Below are 27,051 nucleotides of genomic sequence, written 5' to 3'. Positions count from 1 at the left end.
TTGCTCCTATTTAAAAACTACTATGGGCTTCCCTGGTGGCGCAGTGGTTGAGAGTCTGCCTGCCGATGCAGGGGACACGGGTTCATGCCCCGGTCCGCGAAGATCCCACATGCTGCAGAGCGGCTGGGCCCGTGAGCCATGGCCACTGAGCCTGTGCGTCCAGAGCCTGTGCTCTGCAACAGGAGAGGCCACAGCAGTGAGAGGCCCACGTACGGCAAAAATAAATAAATAAATAAATAAATAAAATAAAATAAAAACTACTATACCAGGAGCACAGTGCTAAACATTTCCCATACATTATCTTGTCCAATCCTTAGGACAACTATGGAAACAGGTGTTACTCTTGGATATAAGATGAGAAAACTCAGTAAAGTTAAGTAAATTAACAACAACAACAGAATGAACAAGAAAACAGACCAGGCATCTTAAAAAGCTGGGGGTAAATTTTCTAAATACCTATTATCTGTTACCCAAAGGTGAGTAGACATCAACAATCTTGAAGCGACGGCTTCTTTTTAAGGGCCAGGAGAAATATCCCAACACTAGAACACAAGAGTAGCAGCAGTGGCTGAACCAGGAACTGGTTTATTTCAGACTCTTCCATGAACACATTTTATTCCACAAGTTCCAGTAATGCTATTTCTTCATTTGTGATAATGGGCACATATTATTTCCCTTCATCCACTCAAAGGACGCTTGGAGGGACAAAGAGAGTCACATTTACCAGCTAAATGCTAGTGTGACAGTTCAGAAGGGAAGTGGGGTCACTGGTGTGAAAAATTACCCATAAAGCCCTCATCATCTCCAAGCAAAGGTCTCATCTCTATGAAATTAGTGGCTTTGTATTCTGTAGACTATTCCACCCACAATGCCACCAATCCCAACAGGCTATAAAATACCAGCTGCTCTGCCTGCCTTCCCTTAGAGGTGAGATGTAAAATCTCATCAGGTTCAAAGCTACTGTCAACACAAGTGTGCAAACAGTGTGAACACACCTAAGCCTCTTTCAGTACTTCATTCTTCTGGTATAAAAATATGCCTCAATAATGTGGCAATGACCTGCCCATGTGTGTATAAATATGCTATTTGGTCAAGTTGGTGTGAGTAAACTGAAAAGGACTCTATGTATGTATATATGGAACTCTGAAGGCAGCAGTAGTTCCTTCAGGGCTGGTCAGTTTTACACTCTGAATGATGGCGAAGGAGGTACTGCGGGGAAGAGATCCCTCACTTGAATTTAAGGAGCAGACAAAACTATGGACAGGGGCTTCCCTGGTGGCACAGTGGTTGAGGGTCCGCCTGCTGATGCAGGGGACACGGGTTCGTGCCCCGGTCCGGGAAGATCCCACATGCCGCGGAGCAGCTGGGCCCGTGAGCCATGGCCGCTAAGCCTGCGCATCCGCAGCCTGTGCTCCGCAACGGGAGAGGCCACAACAGTGAGAGGCCCGCGTACCGCAAAAAAAAAAAAAAAAAAAAAAAAAAAAAAAAAACCCCAAAACTATGGACAGTCTGAACTAATGAATACTTTAATAGGTATTTTGTTACTTTCCTCAAAACAGTCTTCTCTGAGTCATCCACCAGCATGTGGTTCTGCCATACATACTAGGTACTGGGGAAAGGGTGGGAGACTTGCCCCAGTGTGTTGAAAGTCCAGGCAGGGGAAAGAATTAAACACGGAGGCCCATCTGTTTGGCTTGTTTCCAGTATTTCCTTAATCTAGAGACCTCATCAAAACTCTCAAGAAAATAGATGGTAACTAGTGACTCCGGTTCAATGGCTTTGGCTCAAAACAGAAGATTGTTTTGAGGATTTTAGCCCATTGATGTTGACCAGCTCATGCCCCTTGCAATGGACAACTCTTATGTGTTCATCAAAGTACTTGTTAGCAGATAGACAAATATTTGAAAGTGGCAAAATATCTATTAAAGTATTCATTAGTTCAGACTGTCCATAGTTTTGTTTGCTCCTTAAATTCAAGTGAGGGATCTCTTCCCCGCAGTACCTCCTTCGCCATCATTCAGAGTGTAAAACTGACCAGCCCTGAAGGAACTACTGCTGTCTTCTACTACTGTTCCACATATACATGCATAGAGTCCTTTTCAGTTTACTCACACCCTAGTCGACAAAAAAATGTAACCTCGTGCTCCAGTTATAGGAGATCTCTGTGGCTTGTTCACACTGAAGGGTTTTGGGGGGGGTTGTTTTTTGTTTAAATTTTGAGTTAATTTCCTTGCCAGAAGGTTTGCTCTCAGCTCCTTTCTATCATTTCAGTTCATGACAAGACCCAGGGAATATTTGCCCATGGAAAACACACTGATTTTAATATTCTTCTGATGATGGCCCTTGTATCATATCAAATCCAGAGCCGAAGCCACAAATGAGGGAATCACAGTGGCTGTGCGGCACAAGTAAAGAGATGAGGTTTCCAAAGGACCCCACCCCATGCCCTAGAGGGTTAAAATAAAGCAAGAGTGCCCCTTAGCTGGAAAACCATGAGCTTCTAAAGAACCTCCTCCATAGAATGGGTTTTAGAGTCTCAAGAAAGTGGTGTTTGGAGGATTACAGAGCTCATCTGGTCTAGTCCACTGGACTGTACCAACAAACTTAATTATATGAGCTCTGTTCATATCACAAAGAATTCTATTTCAGAAAAAGAAGAGGATTAGGGAACATGGGGCAGGAAGAACTGCCCTGAGGCTTTCAAGCTACTAAAATGATTACAAAATGTGAAATTTATAAGAATTGAAAAGAGCTATGTAATACTGGGTCGTATTTCTATTTCTCCCAAAAGGGAAAATTATGAATCATTAAGAACTTCCCTTCTGTGACTCCTCTCTCTGTTGTGTCATTTCCCAATCACCATGACTGTGCTGATGGCGCCAGTTTCTTAAGGGCCCGGCTATAAAATCCATGGACTAATTGTTGAACAGAACCAGGGAGCTACCAGCCCTCTGGCGGCACTCCGTTAGACCTACGGCCACGGGGTTTATACAGCTCCAATTCAGGCCTTAAAATGCTGAAGTAAACTAACTCCTTTATTTAGACATAAACATCACATCATACCCCAGAAGGGGCCAGAATGGACATTTCTGGTTCACACATTCAGTCCAGGGCAAAGAGAGATACTTGTCTATAAATATCGCTAACCACAATCTGAATTCTCTAATTTCAGAAACCCACTCCTCCAACAGAGTAACATTTATAGAAAATGAAATTTGGGTTTTCAGTTATGCCAACTCGCTCTTTCATATTCAAATGTTACATATATTCCAGAACATGTTTACAGAATTTTCCTGTATTTCTAAATAAATACACAAAAGAAGTTCTGAAATACACACATTTTAAAGATGACTTCGCACACACCAAGTTATTCCCAGATGTTTTTACATTCCGAATTTCTCAATAAATGAATAACATGCTAGGAAAGCAAACACGGGCTGACAGTATTTAGTCTCAGTTTTTTAAACGGTATAACATGTGTAGCTAAAAATAATTTTCAATAACTATATTTCACTATCAGCAGTTATTAAAGAATTGAAAATGAGCATTTGTAGGGTTCGCACTGATTCTAATAAATGTGGTCTCTAGGATGATTTTAACTGTTTTGGGTTTCTCACAACCACATGGCAGCAACAACTCTCGTTTTCTATCTTCTGAGTTTTATACATACATATATATATATTCATGTGACAAACCCATGATCCCAGTTCACTGCCACAAGTGCTCATTAACAAGCCTCACAGCCCCACAGTCAGTTCTGCGAGCTCTGAACCAGTTCCAGAACGAGGGCTACAGCAAATGGCAGCCTGGCCTTTTCACTTCTTCCATTTCTTACATCTAAAAAAGAATTGCAAAGAACTCCCAATAACTGCTCCTTTCATACCTTTTATCTCCTTTATAAATTGGTAATATTCACTCATTAAATCTCAAACTTTGCTACATTCTTATGTAATGCTTAATTCTCTTCTTTCTCTGGGGTTGGCTTGTGAAATGTCTTTAATTAAAAAAGCTAAAAGCACTCTAAATCTGGATGGCAGACTCATTTCCAGGGCACTCAGGCATGTTGTCTAATTTTAAAACTCTGACAGGATACATGTAAATTTATGCAAGTTTCATAAAAGTCACAATTTCCTCCTTGAATTCAAGCTAAAGAAAATGCCCCCAAGCTCTTTTCAAAGCTGTTTGTTTTACTGGAAAGCTCATTTTGCCCATTGTGTTGGAGGTGATTATTCTAAAGGCTATCCAGTGTCAGAGTCCCATCAATCCACTGAGAATTACGGAGTTATATTTCCCTACTATTGATCAAATAGGCTCTTTGATCACTATTTTATGGCTCTTAGACACAGATGGGGGAGAGGGAAACATATTATCATGCAAATTATTTTGGTTGACAGTAATTAAGAAATTATATGTTAAGAAAATCAGTAATTGTTCACATGAGTCATTAATGTGTTTTCATTCTTTGTAAAACTTTCTGGCACGCCCTTCCTTTCTTGCTTTAAATAAGCAAGGACTGGAAAATATGCATCGTATTTGAAACCCAGGGGAGCGACATATTAATTCAAAGTTTGCTTGGAAGTGTAGTTTTGTGGAAACTCAAACATGTTCCCCTCCTTTTTGTTTCTACTACTCTTCACCCAAGACTTCTCTCCAGAATGTTGGGGTGGCCCTCTTTGAACAGTGAGGCAGGGGCTTCTCTGGGCTGGGCCCTCCTCATGCCCAGAAGACGCAGCGCTTCGGAAATCTGCAAGAAAACCCACCTAGTGGGGGAATCAAAACCAGCTCAGCTCTGGGCGATTAACCAGCCTTTGCTAATTCTGTTGCTCCCCAGAAGCAAATCTTCACTCTGAATTAAACTTTTGCCAAAGTTTGTTTTGGAAAGGTCTTAAATCCACAGGAAAGAGACTAACAGTGAAGGATGGAAGCCTGAGACAGGCTCCCTCCCAAACGGTTGGGACACCTTCGCGTGAACTCAGGTTAGCTTACAAATCGCCGATCCCTAAAAGGGCACAAACTAAAATTACATTTGTTTTTATTGAAAGACAGACTCAAGTGCTGACATGTAGTGTATGACATGTGATACATAATAATACTCTTAAACTAGTTCTGACATAATATCTCCGGCGGCCTAATAACCACAAATGATTGCTTTAGTTAAGAACTAGCCAGAAGCAAAACAGATCCATGTAAGAGTAGCTTGAACCATAAATACCTCAACAATATTTTATGTCACTTTGTAAAAGTTAAAGGAGTCTTATAATAATTAGCAACAAAAACGCCATGCTCTTTACTGTTGTGTGTTGCTTATGAAAGGTTATTTCATGGTCCCGAGGCTGCCAGTGCCGTAAATTATGCAGGCACCAAGAAGCATTAAGGAGAAATAATAGCAATTTAAACGAAGGCTGACGTAAGTCATGATAAACAGTCATTGGAAAATATTACAGTGTTGTCTTTTTTGAGTGGGTTTAATCAGAAGAATGTGACCATATTCTAACATAAACCACTTCTCTTTTCCATTGTGCTCGCACTTGGAATGTTGGCACTCACCCTAGCTGCAAGGTTCTTATTCACAATAATTGCTGAATCCGGACCTCTAACACCTCCAGGGAACCTAACAACGTAAATTTGGTATTCTGATTGATGGAAGGAGCTTCCAAGACAAAGCTCAAAAGCTCTGGGCTGCCTGGTGGTCCAAAAGAGGGGCTGAAATTCGAGACGCATGTAGCCAGGATGCCTCAAAGAATACATATCCAAAAGATGGCCAAGTAATGCAAACAATGAAGAATGACTTTATTGTCACATCCAATAGAACCCTGAGATGTGGTATAAATCCAGCAGCTGTTCTGATAAAAGCAAACCTTTGTCACAGATTGTTCTGGGTGAACTGTAAATATAGCAACACATTAAGAAGCAAACACGATGATGGAGACCAAACCTGCCAACTTTCAGTGATGCAAAATATCGCCAGGTCAGGATCACAAGATATGATGGCCAAGCAGATGTTCATATCTGAACCCATACAAATAATTGTTACCTTTACTATGCGGGGGGAGGGGAATTTTGTGCATAAAAACTGATTGGGGGAAGGTTTGGGGGAAAAAAAAAAAAAAAAAAAAACCTCAGGAACATGCCAGCATGGGGACTGGGCAATATTTACCTCTTTGGAATTCAACCAGTCTTTGGGAGTGTAAAGAGAATAATGAATTGAAATATAAATAGGAAAAGCTGAAATTCCATGTTCTTCCCTGCCCTCACTTTTCCACTTCCTCCCTTCCCTAGGTATAACCACTGTCATTTTGGTGTACTCAGATCGACTCTCAAACACTTGGTAATGCTCAAAAATATTATCAGTGATTTTTTGTTGTCGAAACTGTGTTAAAGTTATACATTAAGAAAAACTGTCATCTTATATTGTCTTCCTATTCAAAGACATATTATGTCCATTTAGTTAAGCCTTATTTTATTTATCTCATTAAAATTTCATAATTTTATTTACATAGATTCCAAAAAAAGAGAAAAATTATATTGCTATCATAACTGCAAAGCCTTCCGAGGTAGAGTTCATTTAAAAGTCTTTAAGCCAACTATTGATTATCTGTGTCGACGAAGGAAGGCAAGGATAAAAGAAAACACAGAAAACCCAATAGCTCATGTTTCCCACTGGTTTCTATTTCATTCATGATCCATTCTTTCCAAAGGCCATTAAGAGCAGCAGAGGTGATTTCATTTTTTCTTCCTCTCCTTTTCTCTGCCAGCCTTCGGGTGGAAGTGCTAATGAGCTGGAATAAACTCAAATGAAGGCAGAGGGGACCTTCCCAGGAAGTCAGGGACTTGGATAATCTACACAGTGAGGGCCCCTGTCCCTGATAATCAAAAATTAATTGCCACCTTCCAAAGATCATTTAAAATCTCCATTAGATAGCAAAACAGACTATTTTTGACTCTGGATCTCTTTTTCCAACTGAGTCTATTTAAATAGCCCCAGAGGTCAAATATCTGGCCACTCCTTTAAAAATATTCTTTCAAAGTACGATAAATGGCTTTCTTTGGCATTTAGACTAATAAAAATGTATTTTATCTCCTCTTACCACACAAACCTTACTTTCTCTAAATAGCCCATTGCAAACATTATCAGTGAATTTTGCTCAGTGTACAAATATTTTATGTATTACAATGAGTAGCAGAACGCAAAACTTGCAAATATTTATTTTTAGACATATGGGAAAAAAAGCAATTAGAGCTAAAAATGTGAAGAATGAAGAGCTCACTTAGAAGCAATTACGTTGGACATGCAAACTGTTCTGCCATCAAACTCTGATTCAGATGCTGTAGAGCATATTAAGAAATATCACTTGCACAAGCACATACACAAAAAATATCATTTCACAACTGAAAATATCCAATCACTATAAACAACATCTGGGGGTCATTCATAATTTACTCTGCAGCTGAATTAGCCAAATAATAAGTGGCCGAACTCAGAATTCCTAAATTTCTATTTTTGAAGAAAAAACAAAACATGACTTATATTTGCAAATACAGATGCTCTCTGGACATTTTCTGTGAGTGTGCAAATGTGTGTAAGCATCATGGGAGATGTGTATACACATAACGAGGGACATGCTGTTTGAGCATTCATCACTACCTCCCCCATTAAGTGGTGTCCTGTTTTTGTTTTGAGGAAGTTGAAAATTGGAATATTGAGTTCCCTCTCCTTGCTCAGAGCCTTGTATGTAATTAGCATATTTTTCAGACTGGTAAGAATCTGACCATAAGCAGCATCTGAGAAGTTTTCCATTCCAAACTACTACAAAGCCTTTTGTACATAGCCTCATAACACATTTTAAGAACAGGCATGCTCTTCAAATATACCAGCCCAAAGATAAAAGAACTAACAAATTTACTGCCACACAAGCCACTGTACTGAAACACCCTAAATATTTATACTAACAGGAGTTGAAAATAGTGTCAGAGAACAATGCCAAAATATTTCCTCCACTCATTAATAGCAACTGTCTTTGGGAAGACATATGCCAAAAAGCCAGCACTTTTCTAATTCACTGGGTCCCATGACATGTCTGTTATTACAGGTTTCATAAGGAGTAAACAGACTGGTTGATTTACCGGCAAAGGAAAACAGTCTTTAAGACAATCCGTATTTACATTTTTAAAAAATATCTCTAAAACATCTCTCTGAAAAGTACCAAATTTTGATTCTCAGATGCACAATTCTTTTCACATTTCAGGGTCTCCAGAACTGGTGGTCTCCCAATGAACATGTTACAATTATGCTTTTTTACTTCCTAGCAGTATACATAAAAATGACGTGTATTACAAACATGTTGTCTTAGATTTGATCAACTACAGTACCTAGTTGTTTGGTCTATATCAGGGGTCAGCGGATTCTTCTGTAAAGGGTCAGAGCGTAAATATTTTCAGCTCTGTGGTGCATGCTCCACTGTGCTGTTGCAGCACGAAAGCAGCCATAGATAAGACATAAGCACGTGAGTGCGGTGTGGCGCTGTTCCAATAAATCTCTGTAGCATGGCGACAGGCCAGAGGTGGCCCGTGGGCATGGGATGCCCTAAACTAGATTGTCAACGGCACACGATGAGAATGGGCCCAGCGGGGAGCGGGGCACACTGACAGAACACCAGGCCTGATGCTATACCTGCTGAAGGCATGAACCTTGTCACACGCTGCAGTCTTCCCGGTCTAACAACTCACCTGCCGCAGGATATCGGTACAGGTCAGATAAGGCTGAGGCCACTGACCACGTTTAAACTCACATGAGTCAATCACTAAATGGGCATTGTCCAGGGTGGGGAAGCAAGGACCGTGCAGGTGAATGACAAGAATGTGGTTGGTTGCACCCGTAGGAACATTGTTTTTGTCCTTTTTGTCCAAAATTTTGAGTACAAGCTGGATTCTGTAATTATTATTTAAGTAAATCAGAGGAGTCAACAGTTTACTACAAAGAGCAGCATGCCCTGTAAGAGTACCCATTCTACAGGACATGGAGCTGGGTTCGAATCCCAGCTCCACCCCTGGAAGAACTCGATGGAATGACCTCCTTCAACAGCTCTGAGCCTCACTTTTTTCATCTGCAAAACAGGGATAACAACACCTACCTCAAAGTATGGTTGTGAGAATTTAAGGAGATAATGCAGGTAGCTAAGTGTTTAATAAATGGTAAAGTTGGCTTCACCAAGCCTTTCACATGATTCATTAAATGGATATCATTCAGGGACACAAACTACATTTAGGCACCTAACACAATGCCTGACACATAGTACTCTCTCAGTACAATAAAAGGTATGAGCTACTGCTATTACATATACTTTTTCTATTAATTTTTACTGGAGTATAGTTGCTTTGCAGTGTTGCATTACTTTCTGCTGTAAAGCAAAGCAAGTCAGCCACAGTATACATACATCCCTTCTTCCTTGGATATCCTTCCAATTTAGGTCACCACAGAGCACTGAGTAGAGTTCCCTGTGCTATACCATAGGTTCTCATTAGTTATCTGTTTTATACATATTAGTGTATGTATGTCAATCCCAATATATATATACTTTTAATTAACCAGAATTCTCAGGAAATGAGCTGTCCTAGTTAACAAAAATATAAAGTTTACAGAGAATCATTACAAATCATATTTCACTGACAGAATGCAAGAATGTGAGAACAAAAGGGGATCTTAAAGATCATGCAGCCTTGGGGTTCTTAATCCAAGGTTTCACACAGTCTGTGAACCTGAAAAATATATGCAGAATTTTCTATATTTGCTTGATATGTTAATTTTTGCTAATAATAATGTTCAGAGCCATGATGATGATGATGATATCTGCATGCACATTTTTATCAGAAGAAGATTTATAGCTTTCATCAGATTCTCAAAAGGGGCTGAGATCCCAAAAAGCTCAAAAATCCAGTCCAACCTTCCATTTCACATGTAAGACATGGAAACAAGAAGTCAACTGAGGGGGCTTCCCTGGTGGTGCAGTGGTTAAGAATCCGCCTGCCAATGCAGGGGACACGGGTTTGAGCCCTGGTCCGGGAAGATCCCACATGCCATGGAGCAACTAAGCCTGTGCACTGCAACTACTTAGCCTTCGCTCTAGAGCCCACGAGCCACAACTACTGAAGCCCGCACGCCTAGAGCCCGTGCTCTGCGACAAGAGAAGCCACCGCAATGAGAAGCCCATGCACCACAACAAAGAGTAGCCCCCGCTCGCCACAACTAGAGAAAGCCTGTGCACAGCAACAAAGACCCAACTCAGCCAAAAACAAAAATAAATAAATTAATTTTTAAAAAAAGAAGTCAACTGAGTTGCTGAAGCTCCCTATTTAGTATGAGGGTCAGATCTGAACCCAGGTCTCCTGACTTCCACCCAAGTGCCCTCTCCTGTGCTTTTTCTTAGTTTCTCGGGAATTAATAGCACTAGTGTAGTATCTCTCCAACGTCCTGGCTCTGCACTAAAGGCAAGGCCTTCACCGGAGCCCACTGCCTAAGAAGCAGACCACACCTTCTGCTGCTATTTCTTGCCACACTGTACCACTCATGTGGGCACCAGCTACGGCCCAAGGTTCCTCCATCATGCCTGGACAGAAGCAAACAAGGAAGGAGGAGGTGGCGGTAATGGTCAGGTTGTCAACTTCCATCCTCCACTTACCACTGCCACCGATAACAACTTTAGGCAATCCCATGACACTGAGCCTCAATCTTAAGTGTGCATGAAGTGTAATTAAAACATGGGACATTCCCCATTTAAATTCAGGAGGTCTGAGACTAAGAGTCAAAATTTTAGCAAGTTCTTCAAGAGACTGCTATGAGGTGAAAACCTTTGCCTAAACTCACTTTCTTGCCTAAGCCCAGTATCCACTGAAGAGATTTTTTCCTGTTGGGCTTTAGAGCTGTACAGAAACTCAGGGTCTTCATTCTGAGCACTGGTTCTGTATCTTCAGCCATAGCTGTGGAAGGTTCAGAAGATAAGAGCTGATTGTGAACTCAGCCCATAGCAGGCTCTGATTATCTGATCTCTCTACTATTGCTCAGAAGGAAAATAATTTTGGCAATAAGAGATTCCTGGAATTTATCCTGAAGAAATCATCAAAATGCTGATGTTTTTATAGATAAAGATGTTCATTACAGTGTTAATTATACATTATACATTAAAGCAACAAAACAAAACCCTGGAGGAAACGATATAAACTTCTAACAGAAAGGGATTATGTAAACTCAGATACATTCATTTTATGTACTATTATGCAACCATTAAAATGGTGTTTATAGGGCTTCCCTGGTGGCGCAGTGGTTGAGAATCTGCCTGCTAATGCAGGGGACACGGGTTCGAGCCCTGGTCTGGGAGGATCCCACATGCCGCGGAGCAACTAGGCCCGTGAGCCACAACTACTGAGCCTGAGCGTCTGGAGCCTGTGCTCTGCAACAAGAGAGGCCGCGACAGTGAGAGGCCCGCACACCGTGATGAAGAGTGGCCCCTGCTTGCCACAACTAGAGAAAGCCCTCGCGCAGAAACGAAGACCCAACACAGCAAAAATAAATAAATTAATTAATAAACTCCTACCCCCAACATCTAAAAAAAATGGTGTCTATAAAAATGTTGACAATAATATGAGGAAAGGTTTATTTTGTAATAACTAAAATTTTAAGATACAATTGCATATATGAGATGTTCTCAATAAAAATGCTTTGGAAAAAGACTGGAAGGAAATGGATGAACACTGATGAGATTATTGGTGCTATTTAGGAAGGCAATATCAGAGTGGATGAGAACGTCAGCTTTGAAGCCAGACAGACCTGAACTGCAGTCCAGCCTCACCACTTACTAGCTGTGTGGCTTACTTGCTGTAAACTTTCTGAGCATCTGTTTGTTCCCCTGTGAAGTGATGGTTAATACGAGCCTCCTTATAGGGGTGCTGTAAAGATTTTTTTAAAAATAAATTTATTTATTATTTATTTTTGGCTGTGTTGGGTCTTCATTGCTGCACACAGGCCCTTTCCAGTTGTGACGAGCGGGGGTCACTCTTCGTTGCAGTGCACGGGCCTCTCACCACGGTGGCCTCTCTCGTTGCGAAGCACGGGCTCTAGGCGTTTGGGCTTCGGTAGTTGTGGCATGCAGGTTCAGTAGTTGTGGCACGTGGGCTCAGTAGTTGTGGCTTGCAGGCTCTATAGCGCAGGCTCAGTAGTTGTGGCGCATGGGCCTAGCTGCTCTGCAGCATGTGGGATCTTCCTGGACCAGGACTTGAACCCGTGTTCTGTGCATTGGCAGGCAGATTCTTAACCACTGCGCCACCAGGGAAGTCCCGGTGCCGTAAAGATTAAGCAAGAAAATGCATGGGAAGGGCTTAGCCTAAGGCCTGACATGTGGTCCATACTCAGAGAAGAGTGGCAATTATTATTATTATTATTATTATTATTATTATTATTATACTTGTATTTTCCATAATGGAAATAATTTCATGAGAAAATTATTTTGAAAAACATATGAGCTGGGTTTTATTTTACTATTTTTTTCCCTACTGTACAAAGGGGATGGGGGATGGGGAACATCTGGTTAACTGAAGATTCTGGTTAATTAGAGTTTGCTGCATATAATCTTGCAGCTGTGATGCCATACCCTTCAGCACTGGGTCACACTTGCGGGGGAGAGCATTTAGGCACAGGGTGAGAAGCTGATGATCGAGTCCTACTGAGGTCCCACCACTACTGCACTAATGTTTAGCCACTGATTTTCCTGATCAGTTCAACTGCCCAGTGGGGCCAGTGACACCTGTCCTCTTGGTTATATAGAGGTGTTCAGAGATAAGGCATCAAAGACTGGGGGAAGATCTTTGAAATGTCTGAGGAAGGCTCTTCCATGAGAAGGACATTCCTTTTGTGAGCTGTGAATGAGGATGGGATGAGCAATTACCAGCGCTGGCAGTGGTGAGACCACACCTACAACTCTGAGGTCACCTCCTCAGCTCGGGAGGATGAGGTCAGCAAGTCAACTTAGGGGGGGCTCCACAATACTCCCTGTTTGTTCAAGTCCTCACACATTTCATATCTTCCCTTCTTTCAAGAACTATGGGACAGGGCTTCCCTGCTGGTGCAGTGGTAAAGAACCCGCCTGCCAATACAGGGGACACGGGTTCGAGTGCTGGTCCGGGAAGATCCCACATGCTGTGGTGCAACTAAGCCCGTGTGCTACAACTACTGAGCCTGTGCTCTAGAGCCTGCATTCCACAACTACTGAAGCTCGCATGCCTAGAGCCCGTGCTTCACAACAAGAGAGGCCACCGCAATGAGAAGCCCGCGCACCACAACGAAGAGTAGCCCTTGCTCACTGCAACTAGAGAAAGCCCACGTGCAGCAATGAAGACCCAGTGCAGCCAAACATAAATAAATTAAATAATTTATTTTAAAAAAGAACTATGGGACAGAACACGCTACCTAGAGCATAAAACCTGTCATCGGTGCTACGATAAAAACAAACCTCAGAAGAACCAACTATTACCAACCCCCTCCTCCTCTCTGAAAGCCCATGTGCTGGGGGTGGGGCAGTAGTCAGTGCCCTGGGAGAGTACAGTTTCTGGCACTGTGTGTGATATCTTCATTAAAATATTTTATCTCTTATTTAAAAGACCCACCGCTCATGTCTGGGACTGTGAGGAAGAAACTGTGACCTGCTAAACCCTGAGTGTTGTGAACCTGCCTCATGCAGGATCCTCTGTGGAACTCTCCTGGGAGCTAGAAGACCTCATCCCCATCCATAAATAACACAGAGCAAGTCAGGGATCCATAAAGTATCTTTGGCTGTAGGTGCCATCCACTAAGTAATCTTCCTAATAGTGAACATTACACTGGCTAAGCCTCTTCTTTCCCAACACTTTCTGATATGATTCCAGCCTGAACTGTAATCTATATATACTATATTCCTGATCCATAGAACACACATTTAATTAGAACTTGCCAGTGTTCTGTATGCTAACGGTCCCTCCTCCATTCCTTTTTTTTTTTAACATCTTTATTGGAGTATAATTGTTTTACAATGGTGTGTTAGTTTCTCCTTTATAACAAAGTGAATCAGCTATACATATACATATATCCCCATATCTCCTCCCTCTTGCGTCTCCCTCCCACCCTCCGTATCCCACCCCTCTAGGTGGTCACAAAGCACCAAGCTGATCTCCCTGTGCTATGCAGTTGGTTCCCACTAGCTATCTAGTTTACATTTGGTAGTGTATATATGTCCATGCCACTTTCTCACTTCGTCCCAGTTTACCATTTCCCCTCCCCGTGTCCTCAGGTCCATTTTCTACGTCTGCGTCTTTATTCCTGTCCTGCCCCTAGGTTCTTCAGAACCTTTTTTTTAAGATTCCATATATATATGTGTTAGCATGTGGTATTTGTTTTTCTCTTTCTGACTTACTTCACTTTGTATGAGACTCTAGGTCCATCCACCTCACTACAAATAACTCAATTTCATTTCTTTTCATGGCTGAGTAATATTCCCTTGTATATATGTGCCACATCTTCTTTATCCATTCATCTGTTTTTAGTTTTCACCTATTTTTAGGGGTTTTTTTTGTTTTTTTTTTTGCGGTACGCGGGCCTCGCTGTTGTGGCCTCTCCCGTTGCGGAGCACAGCCTCCGGATGCGCAGGCTCAGCGGCCATGGCTCACAGGCCTAGCCACTCTGCGGCATGTGGGATCTTCCTGGACCGGGGCACGAACCCGTGTCCCCTGCATCGGCAGGCAGACTCTCAACCACTGCACCACCAGGGAAGCCCCTATTTTTAGCTTTTTAAGGAACCTCCATACTGTTCTCCATAGTGGCTGTATCAATTTACATTCCCACCAACAGTGCAAGAGGGTTCCCTTTTCTTCACACCCTCTCCAGCATTTATTGTTTGTAGATTTTTTGATGATGGCCATTCTGACTGGCATGAGGTGATACCTCATTGTAGTTTTGATTTGCATTTCTCTAATGATTAGTGATGTTGAGCATACTTTCATGTGTTTGTTGGCAATCTGTATATCTTCTTTGGAGAAATGTCTATTTAGGTCTTCTGCCCATTTTTAGATTGGGTTGTTTGTTTCTTTGATACTGAGCTGCATGAGCTGCTTGTAAAGTTTGGAAATTAATCCTTTGTCAGTTGCTTCATTTGCAAATATTTTCTCCCATTCTGAAGGTTGTCTTCATCTTGTTTATGGTTTCCTTTGCTGTGCAAAAGCTTTTAAGTTTCATTAGGTCCCATTTGTTTATCTTTGTTTTTATTTCCATTTCTCTAGGAGGTGGGTCAAAAAGGATCTTGCTGTGATTTATGTCATAGAGTGTTCTGCCTATGTTTTCCTCTAAGAGTTTTATAGTGTCTAGCCTTACATTTAGGTCTTTCATGCATTTTGAGTTTATTTTTGTGTATGGTGTTAGGGAGTGCTTTAATTTCCTTCTTTTACATGTAGCTGTCCAGTTTTCCCAGCACCGCTTACTGAAGAGGCTGTCTTTTCTGCATCTTATACTCTTGCCTCTTTTATCAAAAATAAGGTGACCATATGTGCATGGGTTTATCTCTGAGCTTTCTATCCAGTTCCATTGATCTATATTTCTGTTTTTGTGCCAGTACCGTACTGTCTTGATTACTGTAGCTTTGTAGTATAGTCTGAAGCCTGGGAGCCTGATTCCTCCAGCTCTCTTTTTCTTTCTCAAGATTGCTTTGGCTATTCAGGGTCTTTTGTGTTTCCATACAAATTATGAAATTTTTTGTTCTAGTTCTGTGAAAAATGCCATTGGTATTTTGATAAGGATTGCATTGACTCTGTAGATTGCTTTGGGTAGTACAGTCATTTTCACAATGTTGATTCTTCCAATCCAAGAACATGGTATATCTCTCCATCTGTTTGTATCATCTTTAATTTCTTTTATCAGTGTCTTATAGTTTTCCACATTCAGGTCTTTAGTCTCCTTAGGTAAGCTTACTCCTAGATATTGGTATTTGATTCTTTTTTTGTTGCAATGGTAAATGGGAGTGTTTCCTTAATTTCTCTTTTAGATTTTTCATCATTAGTGTATAGGAATGCAAGAGATTTTTATGCATTAATTTTGTATCCTGCTACTTTACCAAATTCATTGATTAACTCTAGTAGTTTTCTGGTAGCATCTTTAGGATTCTCTATGTATAGTGTCATGTCATTTGCAAACACTGACAGCTTTACTTCCTCTTTTCCGATTTGGATTCCTTTTATTTCTTTTTCTTCTCTGATTGCTGTGGCTAAAACTTCCAAAACTATGTTGAATAATAGTGGTGAGAGTGGACAAACTTGTCTTGCTCCTGATCTTAGAGGAAATGGTTTCAGTTTTTCACCATTGAGAACAATGTTCTGTCACCATTCCTTGATGTCCACAATGAATTCTGATATCTGAACGTGAGAGGCGGGAAAGGTGGATGCACTAATTTCTGGATACAGGCTACCATTTGCCCTAACTTAAGGATGCTCCTCGACTTCCTCAGAAAGAGCAACTCAGAGGTTGTGCAGACTCCAGGGACTGTTAAGCTTTGTAACAAGTGAACAATCTTCAACCAAAGACATTGACCAATTTATGAAGACTGTTTCTCTAGTTTGAAAAGGTGAGTAAATGTTGAGAGAAACCTGGTTGCTTTGAGCTAGACATGTTCCCTTGAGAATTAAATCAACTGGCGATTAGCTAAAGTTTAAAGATTGAGGTCAAGAAATACTTGACTCTAAGGAAGGTGATAAGATAGATGATGGAGATTTGAAGCCCTCTGGAATCTAGCAGAGTTTTTATATTATTTCCACAAGCATATGTTGTTACAAAGATGAGTATGGCATGATTCTTACCACCCCCCCAGGAGCTTAGACTCTAGTGAAGAGAAATGCAGTTGACGCTGGTAACTTTAATACCAAGCAGAAGGAAAAAATAACTTTGGAAAAGTACTGAGTGACACAAAAGGGATAAGGAGCAAAGTGTCCAAGATGATTATTCTGAAGCTACTCGTTCAGCCTAGAAGCAGCCCTTTAAACAGCCAGGAAAGCAAGCAGGCACCTCGCTCCTTTACCCGCTGCTGCAAAGCTCGTGCAGCCCTCCCTCTCTTATACACCCAAAGAAACATTTCCAATTTAATACGAGACACATTGATTTTTCCTCCAAGAGGTTTCCTCTGGGTCTTAACCACAATGGGGCCTGTGAGAGAAGGACTCAGGAGCACGTGAGTCCTCAGGGGAAGGTGACATCTTCTAGGAGGAAAAAAAATGTTCTGCTCGTGGAGGCTGTTTTTTTTGTCTACACTGAAAGCTAAAAATGGCAGAGGAAAAAAACCTCATTCTCTGAGCTTCAAAGTCCATAGTATTTTCCACCTCCTCACCTGAAATAACTTCCTCCTTTTTGAATCCCTCAAGGTCCAGCTGAAGATCCACTTCCTCTAAGAGGCCTCCCTGACCTCCGCGCCCTCTTTCATACATCTTTTAACTCCAGTGGCACCTAGACTTTTTGTGTGTGTGTGTGTGGTACACGGGCCTCTCACTGTTGTGGCCTCTCCCGTTGCGGAGCACAGGTTCCAGACGTGCAGGCTCAGCGGCCATGGCTCACGGGCCCAGCTGCTCCACGGCATCTGGGATCTTCCCAGACCGGGGCATGAACCCGTGTCCCCTGCATCGCCAGGCAGACTCTCAACCACTGCGCCATCAGGAAAGCCCAGCACCTAGACTTTGACCTTCTCAGTTCGCCCTTCACAGACTGCCCGGCAGCCTCCATGAGATGGCAGAGCTTTCCCATTTGCAAAGCTTCACGATCTCATCTCTTTGAACGCCGAAGTAACTCCAGACTCTTAGCTCCATGCTCCTCTCACTTTGTGGTGGAAAAGTGTGCTCACGGTAGTTGGCAGCCTGGGCAGGGGGCGGTATAACTCGCACGTCTGCAGCATGTTAGGCCTGTGACCCTGCAGCCACCATGTGACCCTAAGGTTGCATGGGTTAAAGGCAGGACTGTTAAAAGGATCACAGATTATAGTGGCAGTGACCACTGCTCTATGGTTTACCTCAACCACCTTGATTTGTAAGTGTCTTGAGAACAGAGACCAAAATCCCTACAACGCCTGGAGCTCTGCCTTCAACAGAGCTGGTGCTCAGTGAACGCGTGGATAAGCACCCAAGGAGCATCAGAACGCACAGCCTTCTTCTGCCCAAGTCCCATGTTCTTTCGTCCTCCAAGATGGCGACTGGAGAGCCAGAAAGGCAGTTCAGAGAGGAGTCTTAGGGAGAGAATTTCTAGGCAACTTCCAAAGGGAGCACAAAGCCCAGATGACGGAATCAAGGCCCACGCCAGCCAGCAATGAGGAGATTTCCTGAGCAGGCATCACAGCTAGCTCCTTTGCCAAGAGCCTGGCTACTCAGCGGCCTTTGAAAACCCATTTCCAAATCATGGCAAACGAAATTTAATTTTAAAAAGGGAAATGATTTATGTGCTACAGGAATAAAGAAGTGACAGAAGCAGGAAAGCTTGCATACATTTTATTTTTTGAAATTAGACCTATAATTTTTTCATTAAAAAAAAGGATGCCAAGTTGGGAAAGCCAATGCGCTCTAAGCAGAAAATTACAGAGAGGTGCATAAGGAAAGTCTTGTCAGCATCGCAATCCCACGCCTTAAAAAGAGTCCGGGAGAACAGAGGCTAGTTTACCACTGCCCCCTTCAACTTCTAACGAGTCCCAGCTCTTCAAGGGCTCGATACTCACATCTGCTTCTCTGATGAAGTGGGAAGCCACTGGGAGATTTGAGCAGGGAAATGGTCATTCTGACTGCTGTCTTGAAAAGAGACCAAAGGACAGCAAGGGCTGAAGCAGGGAGAGTGGTGTAGCATAGACAAGAGAAGACGTTGGCATCAGAGTTTTTTTTTTTTTTTGTGGTACGCGGGCCTCTCACTGTTGTGGCCTCTCCCATTGTGGAGCACAGGCTCCGGATGCGCAGGCTCAGCGGCCATGGCTCACGGGCCCAGCCGCTCCGTGGCATGTGGGATCTTCCCAGACCGGGGCACGAACCCATGTCCCCTGCATCGGCAGGTGGACTCTCAACCACTGCGCCACCAGGGAAGCCCTGGCATCAGAGTTTCTTGATCCCAATCCAATGGTTTCCATATTTTGAATCTTTACCATCATTCCTTGCTAAACCACGCCAACACATACCAATCCCTCTAAATCCTACAGAACCTATTTCACATCGATCATCTAGAGACCTGGTGGTCAGTTATCTGTTTCCTGTCAGCCTGATGATCTCTGGAAATCTGACAGATCTTTCCGAGCAGGGACCAAGGTGAGAGGCACGCAAGTATAATGGTTAAGAGTCACACTGTCTAGGTTCAAGTCCTGGTTTTACCACTTGCTAGCTGTGTCATGTTGCTGTGCTTAAGTGTCCTCATCTGTAAAACGGCAGAGAGCAATGCTATCGATACACAGTATGCACGGATCTGTTCATTCGTGTAACCGATATTTATTATATCCCTACTATGTGCCAAGTATTGTTCTGGTCCCCAGGCACATGGTTGTGAAAAGACAGAGAGTTCCTTGCTCTTAAAGAGCTTACATATAGTATGGGTGGGGAGGAAGCAGACAGACTAAAACATGTAAAGAGACAAATATAGGAGTTCATTTCTGATAGGGATGAGAGATAGAAAGATAATGGTACACTGGGTGATGGGATAGAGCCAGATTTGTGGAAGAGGGAAGGTCAGAGAAGACTTCTCTGGGGAGGAGACATTTGAGCTGAGGCTGGAATGATGAGAAGAAGCCAGACCCATGGTATCTGTGGAAACACATTCCAGGCAGAAGGACAAACAAACAAGTATTTCTGGAATGAATGGATGTCGAATGAGTTTAAGTAGCAAATGATACCTCATTTTCCCTAGGAGTCTGTATAGGTATGAAATGATTTTGTACATGTTTTTTGAGGAATCACTGTGGACCCCATATGTGGTTAAGGTCGTATTGGGTGGTGCAAGAAGTACAAGAAGATTCTGTGACCATGAGTACTTAAGTAGTACTTGCCATGTTCCATCTAAGTGCTTTAAGTGATTAACTCATGTAATCTTCACAACAACCCTGTGAGGTATGGTCTATACCTAGGAGGTATGGCCATGGCTATCCCACATTTTGCTAATACCCTTCCCACATACTACACTGTAAGATCCTTAAGAGTAGGGAATTTTTCGGGCTTCCCTGGTGGCGCAGTGGTTGAGAATCTGCCTGCTAATGGGGGGCCATTGGTTCGAGCCCTGGTCTGGGAGGATCCTACATGCCGCGGAGCAACTAGGCCCGTGAGCCACAACTACTGAGCCTGTGCGTCTGGAGCCTGTGCTCCCCAACAAGAAAGGCCACGATAGTGAGAGGCCCACGCACTGCAGCCCCTGCTTGCCACAACTAGATAAAGCCCTCGCACAGAAACGAAGACCCAACACAGCAAAAATAAATTATTTAATTAATAATAAAAAAAAAGAATAAGGTCTTTGAAAAAAAAAAGATTAGGGAATTTTTCTGTCTTGTTCACAACTGTGTGCACAGGCACCACTTGCTACACTGTAGGTATTGAATAGATATTGGTGAAACACAGGAGTGGATATGGGCATACTGTGTATCAGACAACATCCTGGGCCCTAAGCATCCCCAGAGAGCCTCACCCAAAGTCCAAGGAACTTAAATCAATCCAGTTTCCCTGACAGGATAGAATGAAGGAGTTTAGAGAGAATGTTCATTTATCAAGAAGATTTTTAAAAATCAAATGAACACAGACTTACTCGGGACCTCATTCCACCGACCCTACCCCTAACCAGCACTTTTGCCTGTGATTTTTCAATGACCTGGCTCCTTCCTGTAGTGTGTGGTGTGTGTGAGTGTGTGTGTGTGTGTGTGTGTGCGCGCGTGCGTCTTAACTGATAAAAATATCTGTTTCACCCTGGAGAGGAATATGTTGATCTTGCTAAAGTAATAGGATATAACTTTCTTGCTTTTCTCGATAAAATCCTAGGTGAAATATTAGCCAATATAGACACAAATCCTTTCTTCTGGGGTGGACAGAGTGTATTGAACCCATGAGTCCAAATAGTTTCTAATAACCTATGGAGTCCACTCAGCTACAAAAGGAGTCCAGGGTTATTTAAAAATACATTTTAAGTTCTAAAAACAGAAGAGAAATCCTCTAATCCTACCCATTTCATATATCATGACTCTGTAAATTAATTTACAGTAGCAACATAAAAATTCTTTTTATTAACCCCCAAAAGGGTTGGCACCCTAGCTTCCAACGCCTCTGCCCAAGGAGGCCTGTTCTCCAGTCCTCTTTGTGTCTTGCTGTCCTGGAAGCCAAAGCCCTATGTCCACCATTCCACATACTCTAGAGCACATCCCACACACCTCTACCAGCAGACGTATTGCGGTTTGGTTGACTATGTGGTATGATGAACGTAACATTCTCTCTGGCCCTGCTTTGGCAGCTACCTGGAATAAAGAGCAGGTACCAGGAGTGGTCGTGGTTAGACCATCCTCTAATGATAAACAGAACCTCCAGAAAACTTCCAAGACAAAGCAGTCCTCCGAGCGAGATCTCTGAGGGTGAAGGTCTTCTGCGGAAACAGCAAAGTACAAGAAGCACGACTCCTTTGCCACCTGGCTTCAGTTAAAGAGAAACATCTGCCTTGTTATCATTTGGGAGGTGGGTGGGCACTGCAGGCAGGCAGGCAGGGGAAGCCTGAATGTGGACAGGGGCCAGGAACAAAGCCATCAGATCATCGAAGTCCACTGAGACCATGAAACCTACTTTGGCAAGAAAAAAATGTTTACTCACTTACAAATTCCCATGATCTTTAACAAAACAACTGCCTTTCCTTTCATTTCCAGCAAAACATGTGATGTTTAGAGGGGAAGAGGCAGTGTCGTCCAGCTCGTCCTTTACACTTCAAAATAATTTTATAGGTCCTGAGTTTTCTTTCATAAAATGTCAAGGTTTCATCCCCTCTTCTGTTTCCCTCCCTCCCTTTGCTTTTTTCTTCTTTTGTCTATAATGTCATTATTTCACCCCACAGGAAAATGGAAAGTTCAGGGCAGAGTCAGAAAAGCGTCTTTAAAACATACTGTAAAAAGTAGAAAACTATTCTTTTCCATTAAGGTTCCAGTAAGAGCCCCAGAGCCTTAGGAAAACGGTTCCTTTATTATTCAAAGAGGAAGATGGGTTTAGATGACTACCTACAAGTTGTCTGAGGCCTAAGACTCCAATAGAAACAACAGAGAATCTTCATTTATCAAGAGAATTAAAAAAAAAAAATCAAGTGAATACAAATTTTTTCTGAGCCCAGCAAGTGGGCTGTTACTACTGGATTTTATAGATGGGACAAGTGAGGGGCCTTACGTCACTTGCCCAGAGCACAGCAAATCAGACGGTCGAGCCTTGATTAAACTGGGGCTATGTGCCTATAAGCCTAGCACTCTTTTTATTCAATACTATAACATGTTACCCCGCAGCCCCTCAGTAGAGGCTATGTCTTAATATTGATGTAGCCAACTTCTCCCCGAGGATCAGGGTTCGCGGTGTTCTCCATATGGACCAAACACCAAGATGACGGTCCACCTCATCTCTGTTCTGTTCGGGTGATTTACCACATCCTTCCTTTAACCTCATCCCACTCCTTGGTCAAGAAGCTCATGCACACACGCACACATGCACACACCATCTGCCAAGGAACTTAGAAGCATGACTTCTTATGTCTCTCTGCAATTCAAAATTCAAACCAAAATAAACCACACTTTTATTAATTTTTTAACCAACCACATCTTCATCCATTTAGCCTCACCCACCTTTAAAAACTGATTTCATCTCATTTACATGGGGTCTGCCTCACATCTCTGATAGAAGCCAATACCTTAAAGTTATCCATTTATCTACCATACTGCGGGTGCCTCTGTTTGGATTTAGCTGTCAACACCTCACACATGTGAAATCAATTTGTGTGATATTAATGTAAACATTGTGCATTACACACTGGTGGACATTTTATTGTTCTAACAGGAAAAACAGACAAAATGTTTGCAGGTGTGTGTTTTCTCTACAGCACAGACAATAACACACTATAAATGACAGTACCTGTTTTACAAAAGGATCATCACATTATAAAAAGAGGTAAAAGTAAGGTGGGGGGCTGTCAGAGAATGTCTTATGCTAGCAGATTCTGACAGGACAGTGGGGGGGGGCAGGAATTATACATAGGGTAAAGATTTTTATGAAAAAAAATTGCCATTCATAATGTCACTTTCCCCTCATCATTATTGTAACCTCATTTCCTAATTGCATGTGCAAGACAACCAGTTTTCATAATGCTTTAGTGCGGAGTCCATTGCTTTAGTTTTAAAAATAGTCAACTCTCTTGTGCTAAGAAAACAGCACATTGCCTTTCCGAGCATTGTAACTGACAAGATGGAAGAAAGCAGGCAGGATGTTGAGGCTGAAGCTTTTCAATCACCTAACATTAATACGATTCAATTTATGCTTATGTCATAGGTTTAGACATTGTGCTGCACCGTAAGCAAGGAAGGGACTTGAATAAAATACACTGAAGAAAGCAGATGGTATGCTATCAAAACCCTTGAAGCCTAAAATAACCTTTCCCAAGTAAGGAGAATAGTTAATTAAAACCAGGATATATTTACTCTATGCTGAATATCTCAATGTAAATAAAAATCAAAATGACACTACCTTCATGTGGGACTAAATGATGAAATTTCATCTATTCTCTTTTTCTTTCATGGTTTCTAATCAAACTTTTCATTAAACAGCTTCATAAAATTCCATGGAGGATTTATTTACAGGGACTCGTTGCAGATTTAAAAGCCTTACTTTTATTGTTCAATTAAATCTGTTATTCAGTGGACGACATTAAAACAATGGGAAAGAGGTGGGGTGTCTGAGCAGTTGGGCAAGGTTGTCAGACGAGCAAAGTCCATTTTTAGAGATGAACCTGGGGAATGGCAGTAAGCTGGATGGCACCCAGAGGAAACGAGGGGACGTCCCTGCTCGAGAAAGAAAGCCCAGATCCGTTCCAAAGCCATGGCCTGGGTTTGTCCCAGTCTGGGTCCACCGACCGACTCACATTCATGTCCTACTGGTAGAGAGGGCATCAGGCCATTTATAAATCTCACCCAGAGAGCACGGCCTCCTGAGGGTGATGACTAAGGGCAAACAAATCTAAGAGAGACCAACAGCTGACCCAGGGCAAAGGCAGCCATTCCTAATGGAGTCTGGACCTGAATTTTAAATGATCTAGGTATTTCCAAAACTTTTCTAATAACCTCTCTATTTTTATTTTTAAAAAATTTTTATTGGAGTATAGTTGATTTACAATGTGGTGTTAGTTTCAGGCATACAGCAAAGTGAATCATATGCATATACATGTATCCACTCTTTTTTTTTTTTTTAAGATTCTTTTCCCATATAGGCCATTACAGAGTACTGAGTAGAGTTCCCTGTGCTATACAGCAGGTTCTTATTAGTTATCTATTTTACATATAGCAGTGTGTATATATCAATCCCAACCTCCCAATTTATCCCTCCCCTTCCTGTTGCTTCTCCCTATTTTTAAAAACCAGATCCAGCTCTGCCTTTTCCATAAGGCTTTCCCTGACCCCTCGCCATGATATGACCATCCTCTCCGGCCAGGCCACCCCCTGCATGCCCCCAGCTCACTGTGAAATGCCTACTGCACGTGACTTCTACAACACTCACCCAATACTTCATCACTGACTTTCCTGTAACATGAGTTAACCTTTCAGGTGCGTTAATCCTGTCTTCCCCAATTAGATTTTAAATCCTCAAAACAAGCAAGGACTGTGTTTTATTTATCTTTGGAACACCCCCCTCCCACCCTCACTCCGTAACCCCACTTAATACAAGAAAGCAAAAGATATATTAGTTAATAAAATAAACATTATTTAATCATAGGAAAGCAGACACTGTCCTTTCGAGAAGGGCCTTGGAGGTATTTTATGGCAATTTATGAATTTCATGTGTCAAAGGCGTAGCTGCTAAATGCTATGCACTCTTTGCCATCAGCTCCACCATTCATCCACCTGGCGATATGGCTAATAAAATTTGATTTTTACAGCCTAGGCATACTGTTACCTAAATTACATCTGACCAATTACTGAAGTCACCAAATGTGTGGTACAGAATATATACTGTGCAGAAAATTCATCTGTGGGCCCCCTAGCACTCGCGGTAATCTGACAGAAGTGTTTCAGTCATCTGGCAGTGTTTAATATTAGGAACATTTGTTTAATGCCAGTCACTAATTAAATTTATGTTCTTCCACCAACTGTTGGTTGGAGAAACCCAACCCTGCGTTTCAACAAACCCTTTAACCCATGTTGATTTCAAATATAACCAGTTGGAGGTTTAAAAGGAATTTCTCTGGAAATTGAGATATATGACCAGAAGTGCAAGGTGGGGGAGGGATGTTGGTGAATGTGTTCAAATTGGGCCAGAATACGCTTTTTTTCTGTTCACTTACTAAAATGAAACCCTGTAAGAAGTCCCAACTATCTGAAGTATAAACATAACTAAAAAAATCTGATATTCTAATTTTTTAGACTAGGCATCTAGAAGCTCTTTAAAGGTACCTTCATTCCAAAATAAAGCTTCCACCTTAAGAGTCTGGAGAAGGAAAACAGCATTAAAATTAGCTATACCAGAAGAAGATTCCGGAAAACATTCAAAAGTCAGATGCTTGTGTTTGTGAGAACATTTAAAACTAATTTAGTAACTCTTAAACAACCATTGTGAGTGTTGTTAAACTGCAACTTCTATTACCAATTCTAGATACAACAGCTTTGAAACTCCATGACTAATAACTCTTAAATTAGCCAAAAAGGTTAAAACACTTTTTCATTGTATTACACTGTGAAACTCTAATTTAGAATTCTCTTAAACGAGCGAAAGCATTTTTTCAGTTCTATTTTGTTTCAGGAATTTAGAGACCTCTTGAGCAGCAAGCAGGACAGAGAAACCCTTTGTCCTGGGAGTAGGGGCTAGAGATGAAAAACTCCAAAGAGAAGTATTGAAAAGGGAAGATTTACACATGTTGATCTGAAAAGAGAGTATGTTTTAAAAATGTATTAGATACATTCATCTACTTGAATAAAAAGGTTATTTGAACATTAAGAACGATAAGAAAATCATAACTTGCATAAACACTATTACTCTCTTATAGACCGATAAGCCAGAGTTGTGAAAGGCACCTGGAAAAAGTCTGTAACAACAAAAAAAAGTCATGTCTAATAAACTTAGGTCCCCTTCCTCTCTTTTCTCCCTTCGTTCTTGGATCAAGATGAGCCGTCTGGTCACCTTACCCTCATCTGCCCACACACCTACTTACAGTACCCCCACAGCAGCTCCAGGGCTGCTGGAGTCATGAACAATCAGACTGGAGAGGCCACCGTGGACCCCCAAACCACGGTGAGGCCTGTAACGGCTGAGCAGAATAATCTGAACCTGAATAATCCGCAAAATTAGGCATCCTCGGAAAGACATGACCCAACAGAATCAAGGAATGTTCTGCCCCAAGGGACCCCGTCATACTCTCTAGGCCAAGGGTCTCCACTGTGTCTGCACCCAGATACCCACACGGGAGCCAGTGTGGCTCAGTCATCACCCTGCTCACTCTATGGTGGTGATTCCCAGAGAAGGGAGAGGGTGAGAGTTGGGGGTGTCTTTGCCTCTGTAAGTATAGGAACTGCCAGGCGACATGTGTACTACGATGACGTGCCCCCAGGGTATTCTGATGTCCCTGCCCAGCCTATTGAGAACCACTGATATGATCCAATCTCTTCAAGAAAGAGATGAGAAAGTGAAGATGTGAGAGATGTGATTTTATCTTGCCTCCAGGCTTTCATGGCATCATGAAAGGTCTCCTGAACTTAGGATGTGCTCTCTTCTCCTCCTTCCTTTCTATCTACAGAGATCTCACGACCAATCAGCTGAACAGAGATGCAGATACAG

General features: G+C 42.1%; 1 protein-coding gene across 3 annotated transcripts in view; it reads right to left on the bottom strand.

Annotated features, from left to right (window-relative positions):
• ARID5B (AT-rich interaction domain 5B) overlaps window positions 1-27,051 on the bottom strand; it is a 192,500-nt gene that overhangs the window by 71,245 nt on the left and 94,204 nt on the right. The window lies entirely within an intron of this gene.

Source organism: Mesoplodon densirostris, chromosome 1 (assembly GCF_025265405.1).
Source record: "Mesoplodon densirostris isolate mMesDen1 chromosome 1, mMesDen1 primary haplotype, whole genome shotgun sequence".
Lineage (NCBI taxonomy): Eukaryota > Metazoa > Chordata > Mammalia > Artiodactyla > Ziphiidae > Mesoplodon > Mesoplodon densirostris.
The sequence above is the reverse complement of the archived record's forward strand: the minus strand, read 5'-3'. Positions and strand labels throughout refer to the sequence as shown.